The following is a 17,573-nucleotide window of genomic DNA, read 5'->3' on the forward strand; positions in this document are numbered from 1 at the left end:
TCAGAAAGGTCCTTTAAAGAGGGAGAAACAAGTATCAGAGTCAGAGAAGATGTGATGGTTGAAACGCAGAAGAGGAAAAATTCTTTCTGCTTTTATCCTCCTAAATTCTCTGGCTGGGGCTCTACAAACTGACTGACAAAAGACAAATTAACAGGGCAGAAAAATAACAAATTTCTTATCATGTGTGTGATGGAGTACCCAGAGATGAGTAACTCAAAGAGGTGGTTAGAATTTAGGGTCTGAGTATGGAACACAGCAGGAAAAGGGATGGGGAGAAAGGGCATTTATGAAAAAGCAAGTGACTTTTTGGAAAGTTAAATGGGTCCTGAGGAAAACAGATGAGACCTATGATAGTTTGTGAAGATGGCTCTCTGGGTGTGCTGCCAACTTCTCTCCAAGAGGAGAAGATTGCTCCCCAGGAGGGATTTATGACAATTGAGTCTCTGCTTTTAGGCAGATAAGGGATTTCATGAACTCACATGCTTTAGCACAAAATAATTTTTATGCCAAAGTAGTCTACTCGGGTTGGCATATCCTGATCCTGTTTAGAAACAGAGATTAGGAAGTCAGAGAGAGACTGAGGTGCTACATTGTTGGCTTTGAAGTTGTTGGAAGGGGCCATGGGCCAAGGAATGGAGGTGACCTCTAGAAGCTAGAAAGGCCAGGAAAGGGATGATCCCCCAGAACCTCCAGAAAGAAACAACCCTGATGACATCTTGTCTTTAGTCCTAGAAGAAAGATTTTGAACTCTGCTCTTTACAACCATAAGAGAGCATGTTTTGTTATTTAAGCCATTAAGTCTGTGGTAATTTGTTAGGACAACATAGGAAACTAGAACACCTCCTTCTGCTGCATCACTTTTAAGTTTGCATTTATTTTGGGGGGGGTCTCCAAAATCACTGCAGACAGTGACTACAGTCATGAAATTAAAAGACGCTTGCTCCTTGGAAGAAAAGCTATGATCAACTTAGACAGCATATTAAAAAGCAGAGGCATTACTTTGCCAACAAAGGTCTGTCTAGTCAAAGCTATGGTTTTTACAGTAGTCATGTATGCATGTGAGAGTTGAACTATAAAGAAAGCTGAATGCTGAAGAATTGATGCTTTTGAACTGTGGTGTTGGAGAAAACTCTTGAGAGTCCCTTGAACAGCAAGGAAATCAAACCAGTCAATCCTAAAGGAAATCAGTCCTGAATATTCATTGGAAGGACTGATGCTGAAGCTGAAGCTCCAATACTTGGCCACCTGATGCGAAGAACTGACTCATTGGAAAAGACCCTGATGCTGGGAAAGATTGAAGGCAGGAGGAGAAGGGGATGACAGAGGATAAGATGGTTGGATGGCATCACCAACTCGATGGACATGAGTTTGAGCAAGCTCCGGGAGTTGGTAATGGACAGAGAAGCCTGGTGTGCTGCAGTCCATGGGGTCTCAAAGAGTTGGACACGACTGAGCGACTAAACTGACTGATACCAAGAATTTTTTTGCATTTTTTTCCCCCTGGAGAAGTTGTTGTTTTTTTTTTTCCCCCTGGTTGACAAAATCATGCCTTTATGTCTTAAGATTGTCCAGTAACTTAACCATATGGGGGGCTTCCCACATGGCTCAGTAGTAAAGAATCTGCCTGCCCATGTAGGAGATGTGGGTTTGATCCCTGAGTTGGGAAGATTCCCTGAAGCAGGAAATGGGAACCCACTCCAGTATTCTTTCCTGGAGAATTCCATGGATAAGAGGAGCCTGGTGGGCTACAGTCCATGGGGTCACAAAAGAGTTGGACATGACTGAGTGAGCACAGAAAAACTTAATCATACTATTAAGAATGAGGCCACTTTCTTCTTGAAGGCTTTTTAATAGCCTTCTGACTGCTAATTCAAACTTTCAAACTTGGATATATTGTTTTTTAGATCTGCTTCAGAGAACTCATCCTGGGATTTCTCTTCATTTCAGTCTTCAGTTAGATGCCCTGTTGATTGAACCCCATGTTTTCTTTTATTCCTTTCCTGTTTCCAGAATTATACTATCAAATGAATTTTGGGAAATGATATGTGGGGGAAAACTCTATATCCTTGCATGTTTGATATCCACCCCCTCCTCACAATACACTTATCATTTTTATAGATTAGTTGAGTATAAAATTATAGGCTCAAATACTTTTTTTAGTTTTCAGATTATTTGACCCTTTCTTTCAATATCCCATATTGTTTTAACAAAATAGATGTAGTTTTGAATCTTAAATGTTATAGGCAACGTTTATACTCTCTGCAAGCTTTTATAAATATATATTGAAATGTGAATTTCATTTTTCAATCCTACTTAGTATTTGGTGTTTCTGTTAATTATGGACTTTTATGTATAGAACATTTTAAAATATTTTTAAAATTACTTTAATCGTTTTCTTGAGATATAATTCACATACTATATAATTCAACATTTTTGTATACTCACAACACTGTGCAATCATCATCACAAACAATTTTAGAAGAATTTCATCATCTCAAAAAGAAATCCCAATAAACTGTTACCCATTATAGTCACTTCCCATTGTCTCATCATCCCAAGTCCAGCACTAGTTTACTTTCTGTCTCTATAGATTTACTTATTCTGGACACTTCATATAAACAGAATCATAAAATATGGGACCTTTTGTGCTTGGCTTTTGCACTTGGCATAATGTTCCCAAGATTCATCCATATTGTAGCAGGTACTAGTTCTTTGTTCCCTTTATTACCTAATAATATTCCGTGGTATGACTATATTCTTTTGTTAATTTAACACCTCCAATTTGCATGTGTTGGGATGTCTATGTCACTAGCTTAAATTCATGAGTTTTCTACTTAGTTTGTGTCTTTTTCTTTTGAGGAGTCATCTTTGGCCTTATATTTCAAACACTTCTATCAATATTTTTGCAATTGTATTATTCAGAACACACTTTCTGCAATGGAAAATCAAATTCAAAAGGCTTAAGCTTAAAGACCTTTTTGTAAAAAAATTGTAGAACTGTAAATTCAGAGGTGGGACAGGATTCGGGGTTGGTTGATTTACCTGTTTAAACATGTCACAATGATTTAAATTCTTTCCATCTTTGTTCTGTTATCCACAGAACTTTATCATGGCTATAGGATGAGCTCCAGGAGGAACTTGGTATGTATTTTGTTGTTCAGTTGCTCAGTTGTGTCCAACTCTTTGTGACCCCATGGACTGCAGCACACCAGGCTTCCCTGTCCTTCACCATCTCCTGGAGTTTACTCAAGCTCACGCCCATTGAGTAGGTGATTCCATCCAACCATGGTATGTGTACTTCTTTGTTAATGTCTTTCCAGAGGAGGAGATCTCTGAGAAACCCAGCCAAACTCTCTTCACAACTCTTGGGCTGAATTTTGTCATGTGCCCATTCTTGGCCCAACCACTGGCAAAGGAGAAAAGATATTTCTGAGTAGCTTCTGATGTTTCTCAACTTTGGTGCTATTGCCTTTTTGGTCAAGTGATGCTTCATTATAAGCAACTGCATATACATTTCAGTACATTGAGCATCCTTGATATCTATCCACTAAATCAATAACACTTCCTATGGTAGATTTTTTTTTTTTTATCACTGCTATTGCCAATTACCACAAACAGTTGCTGAAAAGAACACAGATTTATTATTTTACAGTTCTGGAAGTTAGAAGTCTAAAATCAAGGTGCTGGCAGGGCTATCCTCCTTTCATAGGCTTTAGGGGAAAATGCATTTCCTTGCCTTTCATTTTTTAGAAATCACCTGAATTCTTTGGCTTACTTATTCACATCACTCCAATCTCTTGTTTCCATTGTTACATCTCTTACTATCATCCTGACCCTCCTGCTTCCCTCTCATAAGACTCATGATTACAAAGGACTCACCCATATAATTCAGAACAACTTTCCCATCTCAAGATCCTTAACTTAATCACATCTGCAAAATCCCTTTACCACATAAGATAACATACTCATAGGCTCCAAGGATTAAGACACGGACATCTTTAGGGACCATTCTTTAGGCCACTCTACCTCCACCCTCTTTGCCTCCCACACTCTTACTGTTATAACCAAAATGTGCATAACATGGAATCCCTGGGATGAGTGGACAGCTCCACCAAAGGGGAGCTCTTTGGGGAATGTGTAGGAATGGAATGAATGCTCAGTAAGTAAGCACAAACATCCACAATATTATCATATGTTTATTTTCAAAGCACTTTTTCTTATCCTCTGATTACTTCATTTTCAGAGTGGCCTATTCTTTTCCAAGAATCTTAAATATCTTTGAGCATTCTTATTTGATTTGGGGTGGAAAATTCTCTGCTGTTTCCTGAATTTTCTGTTTTCTCCAGAGTCATTTTTGTGTGTTTGTTTTGGGCTGCAAGTTATCCTCAGTAGATCATCCACCTTCTCCTGATCTTTGCATGCTTGCTAAGTCATGTCTGACTCTTTGTGGCCCTGTGGACTATAGCCCACCAGGCTTCTCTGTCTATGGGATTCTCGAGGCAAGAATACTGGAGTGGGTGCTATGCTCTCCTCCAGGGGATCTTCCCGACCCAGGGATCGAACCGAGTCTCTTAGGTCTCCTGCATTGGCAAGCAGGTTCTTTACCACTAGTGCCACCTGGGAAGCCCCTCTCCCGATCTTTGGCTGTCCATTAATGTGTCAATTATGGACTTGGATGACTTATGCAGTAGGTGGCATGGGTTTTCATTTCTGTTGCATAGCTCTGCTTCTCCAACACATCCTTCCTTGAATGGTACAGCAGAGTGACTTGAGCCTTGACCAATGGGGTGGGAAATTAGGAAGGGTGGGTTGACCAACAGGTTATCCCTTCCTCCATGTAGAAGGAGGCACTGACTGCCATATCAGGAGCCTTATCCACACCTTTGGTGAAACCATCACTTACTCAGCTATGATACTAGTAGGGAATGGAAGAAGGGAGCTTGACAGAACTTTAATTCATCACCTTGATTTCTGTGCCCCTTCCCACTTCTGCTCTGTTTACCCACAGGCATGTAGTTGAGTGGCACTCCAGGGCTCTGCCAAGAGTACTGCCTTCCACCTTTGAAGATACTTTCCCTAAACGCTCTGGATTCCAGCTTCCACTTCTATGATGTGTTCAGTAGGATCCCATATACTTTCTATATTCCAGACTGAAGCATTCCCTTCTATTCCCCAGCACAGGCTTTCCAGGTGGCGCTAATCGTAAAGGACCTGCCTCTCAATGCAGGAGATGTAAGAGACATAGGTTCGATCCCTGGGTCAGGAAGATCCCCTGGAGGAGGGCATGGCAACCCCTCCAGTATTCTTGCCTGAAGAATTCTGTGGAAAGAGAAACTTGGCAGGCTACAGTCCATAGGGTTGCAAAGAGTCAGATACGACTGAAGCAACTTAGCATGCATTCATGCATTTCCAGCACTCATTGAATTTATGTGTATTTTCCTTACTAGTATTGGTAAATAAATAGTAAATAAATTTAGTTACTAGTGTTTTGAATTAGAAATCTGTTGGCAGCTTAAAAATGGCATCATATCCTTGGCTCTCAAGATTTCGGAAGTCCAGCCTTAGCTCAAATATGCTGTTACAGTGTTATCCAGAGATATTTGAGTGGTTAAGATATGGTGGGGTAAGAATGAAATAGGTTCATGGGCATAAATTAGGCATAGGAGAGGCTTTGAAGCCCCTTTGTCTAGCTCAGGGTGCCTTCCTGGTAGAGGCAGACTCATTTCCTTCTCTCAAGGGTCACCACTACACTACAAGTAACTAGATTGTTTGCATAGGGCAGAAAGAACTGGCAAGAGGCAGAGAGCCGACCTGCAGGGAGCGACTCCAAGGGCACACACTACAATTTTCCTACAACCTTCACAACCAGCCCAGAGGTTGGCTGCCCTTTCAAATTCTGGAACCTCTTGGAACTGAATCTATCCAATTGTCCCCAGGGAAGGTCACTCACATTCCATTTGAGAGAGCAAGAGTCTTGCTGTCTCCCTGGAGCCTTCAGAGGAGATGTGGCTGAGTGAGCATTTCCTGACCTCATGTGCCCCTTGCCTATTACCTTGTCTGTGGAACAGTAGAAAGAAAGCAGAATCTGGCATGTCAGGTCTGAGAACCATGCTTCCTGGGTATCCATCCAGCCCTTCTCTGAACACCAGAAGATGAAGATACTGCAGGCCCAAGAATCCAGGAGACGGGAGGACTGAGCCTAAGGATTCTGGATCTTTAGCCAGGTGGGGTGACAGGTGAAGGTAGAATGGTGGGTGGGCTACTGATGGGGACTAAGTGGTCTGCCATTGGCTCCTTGAAAGTGAAAGTGAAGTCGCTCAGTCGTGTCCAACTCTTTGCGACCCCATGGACTGTAGCCTACCAGGTTCCTCTGTCCATGGGATTTCCCAGGCAAGAATACTGGAGTGGGTTGCCATTTCCTTCTCCAGGGGATTTTCCCAACCCAGGGATCAAACCTGGGTATCTGAAATTGCAGGCAGATGCTTTACCGTCTGAGCCACCAGGGAATACTTCATAATTTTTTCCTTCTGGCGACCATCCTTTTTCAGTGGATTGTATTTCCAATCTGTTCAAATTGCACAAGCAAGTAATCAACATAGGATTCCTATGTCCTCTTCATCACTTATCCAAGCCCCTCACATTTTGATGAAGATAATAACTTGATCCTCCAGAAAGAATATGCTTTATTTAGCTTTCAATACTCTTCAGTGCAGTTCAGTTCAGTCAATCAGTCATGTCCGACTCTTTGCGACCCCATGGATCGCAGTACACCAGGCCTCCCTGTCCATCACCAACTCCCAGAGTCTACCCAAACCCATGTCCATCGAGTCGGTGATGCCATCCAGCCATCTCATCCTCTGTCGTCCCCTTCTCCTCCTTCCCCGAGTCCTTCCTAGCATTAGAGTCTTTTCCAGTGAGTCAGCTCTTCGCATGAGGTGGCCAAAGTACTGGAGTTTCAGCTTCAACATCAGTCCTTCCAATGAACACCCAGGACTGATCTCCTTTAGGATGGACTGGTTGGATCTTCTTGTAGTCCAAGGGACTCTCAAGAGTCTCTCCAACACCACAGTTCAAAAGCATCAATTCTTTGGTGCTCAGCTTTCTTTATAGTCCAACTTTCAAATCCATACATGACTACTGGAAAAATCATAGCCTTGCCTAGATGGACCTTTGTTGGCAAAGTAATGTTTCTGCTTTTGAATATGCTATCTAGGTTGGTCATAACTTTCCTTCCAAGGAGTAAGCGTCTTTTAATTTCATGGCTGCAATCACCATCTGCAGTGATTTTGGAGCCCCCCCAAAATAAAGTCTGACACGGTTTCCACTGTTTCCTCATCTATTTCCCATGAAATGATGGGACCAAATGCCATGACCTTAGTTTTCTGAATGTTGAGCTTTAAGCCAACTTTTTCACTCTCCTCCTTCACTTTCAAGAGGTTTTTAGTTCCTCTTCAGTTTCTGCCATAAGGGTGGTGTCATCTGCACATCTGAGGTTATTGATATTTCTCCTGGCAATCTTGATTCCAGCTTGTGTTTCTTCCAGTCCAGCATTTCTCATGATGTACTCTGCATAGAAGTTAAATAAGCAGGGCAATAATATACAGCCCTGACGTACTCCTTTTCCTATTTGGAATCAGTCTGTTGTTCCATGTCCAGTTCTAACTGTTGCTTCCTGACCTGCATACAGGTTTCTCAAGAGACAGGTCAGATGGTCTGGTATTCCCATCTCTTTCAGAATTTTCCCCAGTTTATTGTGATCCACACAGTCAAAGGCTTTGGCATAGTCAATAAAGCAGAAATAGATGTTTTTCTGGAACTCTCTTGCTTTTGATGATCCAGCAGATGTTGGCAATTTGATCTCTGGTTCCTCTGCCTTTTCTAAAACCAGCTTGAACATCTGGAACTTCACAGTTCACATATTGCTGAAGCCTGGCTTGGAGAATTTTGAGCATTACTTTACTAGCATGTGAGATGAGTGCAATTGTGTGGTAGTTTGAACATTCTTTGGCATTGCCTTTCTTTGGGATTGGAATGAAAACGGACCTTTTCCAGTCCTGTGGCCACTGCTGAGTTTTCCACATTTGCTGGCATATTGAGTGCAGCACTTTCACAGCATCATCTTCCAGGATTTGAAATAGCTCAACTGGAATTCCATAACCTCCAATAGCTTTGTTTGTAGTGATGCTTTCTAAGGCCCACTTGACTCCACATTCCAGGATGTCTGGCTCTAGATGAGTAATCACACCATCATGATTATCTGGGTCTTGAAGACCTTTTTTATACAGTTCTTCTGTGTATTCTTGCCACCTCTTCTTAAAATCTTCTGCTTCTGTTAGGTCCATACCATTTCTGTCCTTTATCGAGCCCATCTTTGCATGAAATGTTCCCTTGATATCTCTAATTTTCTTGAAGAGATCTCTAGTCTTTCCCATTCTGTTGTTTTCCTCTATTTTTTTTAATTTTATTTTATTTTTAAACTTTACATAATTGTATTAGTTTTGCCAAACATCAAAATGAATCCGCCACAGGTATACATGTGTATACCTGAACCCTCCTCCCTCCTCCCTCCCCATTCCATCCCTCTGGGTCGTCCCAGTGCACCAGCCCCAAGCATCCAGTATCGTGCATCGAACCTGGACTGGCAACTCGTTTCATACATGATATTTTACATGTTTCAATGCCATTCTCCCAAATCTCCCCACCCTCTCCCTCTCCCGCAGAGTCCATAAGACTGCTCTATTTTTGCTTCTCTTCTTTTCACAGCTATTTGTAAGGCCTCCCCAGACAGCCATTTTGCTTTTTTTTCATTTTTTTTCCATGGGGATGGTCTTAATCCCCATCTCCTGTACAATGTCATGAACCTCCATCTGTAGTTCATCAGGCACTCTGTCTATTAGCTCTAGTCCCTTATATCTATTTCTCACTTCCACTGTATAATCTTAAGGGATTTGATTTAGGTCATACCTGAATGATCTAGTGGTTTTCCCTACTTTCTTCAATTTCAGTCTGAATGTGGCAATAAGGAGTTCATGATCTGAGCCACAGTCAGCTCCCAGTCTTGTTTTTGCTGACTGTATAGAGCTTCTCCATCTTTGGTTGCAAAGAATATAATGAATCTGATTTCCATGTTGCCCATGTGGTGATGTCCATGTGTAGAGTCTTCTCTTGCATTGTTGGAAGAGGGTGTTTGCTATGACCAGTGCCTTCTCCTGGCAAAACTCTATTAGCCTTTGCCCTGCTTCATACTGTACCCCAAGATCAAATTTGCCTGTTACTCCAGGTGTTTTCTGACTACCTACTTTTGCATTTCAGTCCCCTGTAATGAAAAGGACATCTTTTTTGGGTGTTAGTTCTAAAAGGTCTTGTAGGTCTTCATAGACCCATTCAACTTCAGCTTCTTCAGCGTTATTGGTTGGGGCATAGGCTTGGATTACTATGATATTGAATGGTTTGCCTCGGAAACGAGCAGAGATCATTCTGTCATTTTTGAGATTGCATCCAAGTACTGCATTTCGGACTCTTTTGTTGACCATGATGGCTACTCCATTTCTTCTGAGGGATTCCTGCCTTAGTGGTACCTTAATACTCTCAGTGGTAGTGATATTAGAGTACTCTGAATATTCAGAAATAGCTATTATTATTCTTCAGGGTTTTCATCAAGTTGTCCACTTTCAAAAGGAGTGTTTCCTTTTGCATCATGTCCAAATTACTCCTGTGGCCTTCATGGTTTCAGGTATCAGTCATTGACCTATTTGTGGAAACCATTGTGGGAAGTTCCAACCTACTTAAGTGAAACTGCAGATGCTGGGGTTCTTATCTGACTTTTCCAAGTCATCTTCCTGAGAGAGATGTGGTTTTTTAAAAACATTGCATAAATAATAACAGAGGAGATGACCCAAGTATCTTGGGAGCTGGAGTGGTCATTGGTTGAAAGACACATGTAATATAAGGAGGCCATGTAACCTCATGGAGACCGTGTGATGACAGCCCTTTGTGGGACACAAATAATGGTCTTGTTGAGCTAATGTTTCTTCAGTAAAATCTTGTTGATGATACTAAAGAAAGTGGACAGTACTCCATCTCAATGTCTAAACTTTCTGGGCCAGTATTCTAATCATAAGATGATGTGTTAATAATAGATTGCCCAAGAAAGCCACACATTCCTTCTTTCCCAATATTTATATCCCTTTAAATATGATTTTCCTGCTCCTACAATGAGTTCGTGGTTTATTTTTCTACTTCCTTGCATCTGTACCAGTGACTTGCTCTACTCAATGGAGAGTGAAAGTTCTTCTCATAGACCCTGGAGGCACTATAGCTCGTGCTCTTACTCTCCTGCTCTACTGAGGCTTGGATAAAGAATCCTCAGCTAACCTGCTGAAGGCTGGAAGCACAAAGCACATAGATGGGGCTTTCTGGTTGAGACTCCGTAGACAAACCAGCTTCTACCCATGGTTGCAGGTATAGCAGTGACTCAGGTGGGATAAACAAAAGAAGCACTCAGCTGAGCCCAGCCCAAATTGCTGGCCCACAGAATCATAAGCAAATAGAATCATGGTTGTTTTAAATCTCTAGGTTTTGTAATGGTTTATCATAAGTATAGGCAGTCAGTAAATTGATCTAAATATTCTCTACCTTCCTAATTTGCTTTAGTCAACAGGCTAGGTTATGCTAGAATCACGGGTGATTCTAAAATTTCAGCAGTTTAGAATATCAAAACTAAGGTCTTGTGTGTGAGCATTTGGGGTCAACTGGGGGCTTTGTTTCCTTTCTCCATACTTTGGGATGCAGGCTAATACCAGAAGTGTTGCTAGGTGCCATAGCAGAGAAAGCATGTTTCTGAAGATACTTTTATTAGCTGTTAAATTTTCCAGATTCAAAGTGACACACATCGTTTCTCCTCACAACTCATTGGTCCAGGGGGAACTGGTCTTATTGCTCCACCCCATGCCAGGAGGCCATGAATTACATTCTACGATGTGAGGAGCCACATACATTTGGTGAGCAACATTCATGACTCGTTATAATATCACCCAGTAAGAGGGGGAAATGGCAGAACATTCCATTATTGAAAAGAAACGGGAGGTGTTAGAGGCATGCACTCTCAGTGGTAGGAGGTCAATATATTGAACACAACTTAATCTTTTCTCTATTTAAGAATCTCCAGGCAGTCTTGGGCTCAACCTTTCCCTTTCTCAACTTACGTCTTTAATGAGTGAACTCAGTACTAAATAACATTGTGCCATAGTTAAATTGAATCTGGGTGGAACCAGGTGGTATTTCAAGATTGAAGGTAATCTATTCTTGGAGGAAAAGGGTGGAGTCATTCTTCAGAGCTTATAATGAGAGTTCGTCCCCTTGAAGCCATCATTTCAAAAAAGAGTGCTTTTCACATCCTGTGAAAGCAACTAGAATCTACAATAAGATGGGTCCATACATTATGAAAGCATTATTTTATTAAAAATTTTTTTAATCTTCAAATTCTTTAATGCCATAATTTCACCTTATTACACTATGAAGGTGAATCAGTTGTTGATAAATGTCCATCAACCATTATAGTATGAAAGCGTTTTTGCATTTTCTCTATACCACTGCACGGAACTTTAATGGACAGAGCAGCATTCTCAGAAAGTTCCTTTTGTTTGGTAGAAATTTTGTATGTATAACACTTTTGATCCTCCCCCAAATTATGAATCCTTTAACACTCATATCAATTCAAAGAAAGAGTTGGGATAATACCATCATCATCTCTGGGAGGGGCAGGAGTCCAAATGTAAGCAATTGCAATGGCATAGACATAACCTGTGGGGGCTTCTCAGATGGTGCTAGTGGTAAAGAACCTGACTGACAATGCAGGAGATACAAGAGGAGTGGTTTTGATCCCTGAGTCAGGAAAATCCCCTGGAGGAAGGCATGGCAACCCACTCCAGTATTCTTGACTGCAGAATCCCATTGGCCAGGAGCCTGGTGGGCTACAATCCACAGGGTCACAGAGTTGGACACGACTGAAGTGACTTAGCACGCATGCACAGACATAACCTGTACTCAGGTCTCATTATTGTTCTCTTTCTAGAAGACTGAATTGCATCAAGCCACTCTTCGAAGGAACAGGTGAGACATTATAACGTGTGGTCTTACTCTCTTACTCGGGGGGGGGACTGCTCTTATTGCTTCATGCCACCCTAGGAGCCCAGAAATTACATTCTACAATATAAGAAGCCTGGCATTTTGCACGATGTACTCTGCATATAAGTTAAATAAGCAGGATGACAATATACAACCTTGATGTACTCCTTTCCCTATTTGGAATCAGTCTCTTGTTCCATGCCCAGTTCTAACTGTTGCTTCCTGACCTGCATACAGGTTTCTCAGGAGGCAGATCAGGTGGTTTGAGTCCCATCTCTTTAAGAAAGTTTCACAGGTTGTTTGTGATCCACACAGTCAAAGGCTTTGACATAGTCAATAAAGCAGAAGTAGATGTTTTTCTGGAACTATCTTGCTTTTATGATGATCCAATGGATGTTTGCAACTTGATCTCTGGTTCCTCTGCTTTTTCTAAATCCAGCTTGAACATTTAGAAGTTTATGGTTCATGTACTGCTGAAGCCTGGCTTGGAGAATTTTGAGCATTACTTTACTAGCATGTGAGATGAGTGCAATTGTGTGGTAGTTTGAACATTCTTTGGCATTGCCTTTCTTTGGGGTGGGAATGAAAACTGACCTTTTCCAGTCCTGTGGCCACTGCTGAGTTTTCCAAATTTGTTGGCATACTGAGTGCAGCACTTTCACAGCATCATCTTTTAGGATTTGAAATAGCTCAACTGGAATTCCATCATCTCCACTAGCTTTGTTCGTAGTGATGCTTCCTAAGGCCCACTTGACTTCACATTCCAGGATGTCTGGCTCTAGATGAGTGATCACACCATCGTGATTATCTGGGTTATGAAGATCTTTTTTGTATAGCTCTTCTGTGTATTCTTGCCACCTCTTCTTAATATCTTCTGTTTTTGTTAGGTTCATACCATTTCTGTCCTTTATTGTGCCCATCTTTGCATGAAATGTTCCCTTGGTATCTCTAATTTTCTTGAAGAGATCTCTAGTCTTTCTCATTCTATTGTTTTCCTCTATTTCTTTGCATTGATCACCAAGGAAGGCTTTCTTATCTCTCCTTGCTATTCTTTGGAACTCTGCATTCAAATGGGTATATATTTCTTTTTATCCTTTGCCTTTTGCTTCTCTTCTTTTCATAGCTGTTTGTAAGGCCTCTTCAGACAACCATTTTGCCTTTTTGCATTTCTCTTTCTTGGGGATGGTCTTGATCCCTGTCTCCTGTACAATGTCATGAACCTCCATCCACAGATCTTCAGGCACTCTATCAGATTGAATCCCTTGAATCTATTTGTCAATTCCATTGTATAATCATAACGGATTTGATTTAGGTCATACCTGAATGGTCTAGTGATTTTCCCTACTTTCTTCAATTTAAGTCTGAATTTGGCAATAAGGAGTTCATGATCTGAGACACAGTCAGCTCCTGGTCTTGTTTTTGCTGACTGTTTATAGAGCTTCTCCATCTTTGGCTGCAAAGAATATAGTCAATCTGATTTCGGTATTGACCATCTGGTGATGTTCATGTATAGAGTCTTCTCTTGTGTTGTTGGAAAAGGGTGTTTGCTATGACCAGTGTGTTCTCTTGGCAAAACTCTATTAGCCTTTGCCCTGCTTCATTCTGTACTCTAAGGCCAAATTTGCCTGTTATTCCAGGTATCTCTTGACTTCCTACTTTTACATTCCAGTCAGCTAAGATGAAAAGGACATCTTTTTTGGGTGCTAGTTCTAGAAGGTCTTGTAGGTCTCCATAGAACCATTCAACTTCAGCTTCATCAGCATTACTGGTTGAGGTATAGACTTGGATTACTGTGACATTGAATGGTTTGCCTTGGAAACGAACAGAGATCATTCTGTCATTTTTGAGACTACACCCAAGAGATGCATTTCAGATTCTTTTGCCGACTATAAGGGTGATTCCATTTCTTCTAAGAGATTCTTGCCCACAGTAGTAGATATAATGGTCATCTGAGTTATATTCTCCTGTTCCAGTTCATTTTAGTTCACTGATTCCTCAAATGTCAATGTTTACACTTGCCGTCTCCTGTTTGACCACTTCCAATTTACCTTGAGTTTTGGACCTGACATTCCAGGTTCCTATGCAAATTGCTCTTTACAGCACTGGACTTTACTTCCATCACCAGTCACATCCACAACTGGGCGTTGTTTTTACTTTGGCTCTGTCTCTTCATTCTTTCTGGAGTTATTTCTCCACTTTCCTCTGGTGATATATTAAGCACCCACCAACCTGGGGAGTTCATCTTTCAGTGCCATATCTTTTTGTCTTCTCATACTGTTCATGGGGAATCAAGAATGCCAGGAGAAATATCAATAACCTCAGATATGCAGAATATACCACCCTTTTGGCAGAAAGCGAAAAAGAACTAAAGAGCCTCTTGATGAAAGTGGAAGAGGAGAGTGAAAAAGCTGACTTAAAACTCAACATTCATCTGATCCCATCACTTCATGGCAAATAGATGGGGAAACAATGGAATCAGTGAGAGACTTTATATTTGGGGGCTCCAAAATCACTGCAGATGGTGACTGCAGCCATGAAATTAAAAGGTGCTTGCTCCTTAGAATAAAAACTATGACCAACCTAGACAGCATATTAAAAAGCAGAGACATTAGTTTGCCAGCAAAGGTCCATCTAGTCAAAGCTATGCTTTTTCTAATAGGCATATATGGATGTGAGAGTTGGACTATAAAGAAAGCTGAGAGCTGAAGAAGACTCTTGGAGCTGAAGAGTCTTAGAGAAGACTCTTGAGAGTCCCTTGGACTGCAAGGAGATCAAACCAGTCAATCCTAAATGACATCTGTCCTGAATATTCATTGGAAGGACTGATGCTGAAGCTGAAACTCCAATACTTTGGCAACCTGATGCCAAGAACTGACTCATTGGAAAAGACTCTGATTCTGGGAAAGATTGAAGGCAGGAGGAGAAGGGGAAGACAGAGGATGAGATGGTTGGATGGCATCACTGACTAGGTGGACATGAGTTTGAGCAATCTTCAGGAGTAGGTGATGGACAGGGAAGCCTGGTATTCTGCAGTCCATGGGGTCTCAAAGAGTCGGACATGACTGAGTGACTGAACTGTGATTTTATGTGAGGAGCCACAGATATTTGGTTAGCACCATTCATGACTTAACTATAATTCCACCCAGTAAGAGGGGAAATGGTGGAACATTCCATTACTGAAAAGAAATGGGAGAAGCTAGAGCCATGTACTCGCAGTGGTTGGTGAGGAGAGAGTTCTGAGGAGCCCTTTTGCAGGTTGATCTGTGTAATTCTTCTTTTGTGTTGAATCAAAGTGTTATGAGGCACTTTGTTATAATTTGATAGAAAAATCATCGTACTGAGACTCGCTGATTTCCTCATCCATGTATTTATTGAGCACCCAGTAAGTACTAGACATTTGGCCTAATGCTACATTAGGAAGTCATGCTCTTCCTTCATGAAGCTTACTATCATATTGTGTCTGTCCCAGTGTGTGTAGAGGGGAAGTATGTCCACACATGTGTGCCTTTTAGGAAACAATAGCAAGCATGTGCAAATGTGTATGTAGTAAAGTATATATTAGCATTAGAGACTGTGGTGAAGAACGATTGAAATTAATGGATTTGGTCCTAAATAACCAACTGCCTTGATATGGAACATGGGACTAAGTCATCATTCTCTGTCCTTTGGCCTGTTTTCTCACCTGAAAACAGAGGTTATCTTTTACAGGTTGTATTAGACATGTCTAAATTGTTCACTCTGAGCAGGTATTACAGTAACAATCTGAAAAGAAGACAATAAAGTCAAGGAAACACAGAGAAAGAAGAGGGAGGTGGAGCAGGAGAAGGTAGAATTCCCACTTGCATTTTCCACGATATGTGTGTCTGATATTCTCCTGATATTGTCACCACCCAGTTGGATTTCTGTGTGCCATTTACTTTATTCTTTTGAGGTCTAGGTAACTAAGAGTGTGTTCTCTTTACTAATGAGTTTAATTTTCATGGACAACAAATGGCGATCCCCATATTTGTGGGGACAATTGATTCCAAAAGAGATGTAAGTACTTGTATCTCAACACGGGAGCAACAGTTCAGACACTGGACTCAGTTCATCTTTGTTCTGGTTTGGCGTCCTCCTTTACCCCTTTCTTCTGCTTCCTCAAAACGTTTTTGTTTTATCTTAGCATTAACCCCCTTGTGTTCAATATTTTATTCTTACTCTTCTGGCTTTTGTGTTTCAGGCAAGTTGTTTGAACATCTTTTTTTGGTTTAAAATTCTTTAAAAAATGCCATGTGATTTCACTGATCTTACCAGAAACCAATAAAAACACATTACTTTAAAAATAACTCCCATAAAACCTCTTACTTGTGAAAAGCTTTCATTCTAATAAAATTGGAGCTAACCAAAACCTTTTAAAACTGCTCGCAGGCATCCATGAGACTTGGCGTGTCCAGATTGTACTACCTCTTGTGGTGATGAAGATACCAGATCCCTACTGAGTCTGGAGGAATGTGGGTCCAAGATAAATGAACTCACCTACTTTAGAAAAGAAAGATCCAACATGAGAATGGTAACACCCCACAGAAGGCAACTCATTCTGCACTTTGCCAATATAGCCAGTGGGAACCTACAGTCTTTTCCGTCATGTGTGGGGTTGTGGTTGGTTTTTTTTTTTCCTCTTTCCTTTTAGTTTCCTAAATATAGAATTAATGGGTTTTAGAGAAAGCCAGTGATTGCGCTTGCTTGAGTCTAGAGAGTAGAAAGAAAATATCCCTTTCTCTGCAGGCTTCAAAATTCCCTTTGGGTTGGCACCACCACCTTTTTAGATAAAACCCACGGCAACAACTTGAAGTTGGTGATGATAAGAAGATGGAAGATTTTGTCAATGATACAGGGTAAAGGAGTGACCTGAGTGTCAGGCCTCGGTTAACTGTGCCACGCTGATGGCCCCAGACTCCCCAGTGAAGGATTTTAGAAGTATAGGCACATGACCTGCCATCTCTGGGGATCTGGGTTGGGGGTCCAGAATTAAAGTTATTGTTAATGCTTTTTAAAAGATGACAGAGGCATGCAGTCAATTTGGAAACTAGAGATGTAAAAACAATAAACAACAACAAATAAATTTTCCAGTCAAGATCCAAGAGAAGAAACAACTGTCTGATGGATTAGCATTGCTTATATTAGCTGTCTCCAAGGTGTATTCTTGGGATCATGTGGTCCTTGACATGCTCCCTGCTTCCCCCACCTCAAAAGGGAGCTGTGATCAAGTTAATATGGGAAAAAAACCAAGTTTCATTCCCTTCTAGAAGAGTCTTAAGTTCTTTAAAGAGTATATAAATATCAGTGGGTTGGTCTCTACTAAGGGCTTCTCTGATGGCTCAGATGGTAATGAATCTGCTTTCAATGCAGGATTGAAAGCAATCCCAGCACTGCTCTGCTGAGACTGGGTTTGATCCCTGGGTCAGGAA

Source organism: Bubalus kerabau, chromosome 17 (genome assembly GCF_029407905.1).
Source record: "Bubalus kerabau isolate K-KA32 ecotype Philippines breed swamp buffalo chromosome 17, PCC_UOA_SB_1v2, whole genome shotgun sequence".
Classification (NCBI taxonomy): Eukaryota; Metazoa; Chordata; class Mammalia; order Artiodactyla; family Bovidae; genus Bubalus; species Bubalus kerabau.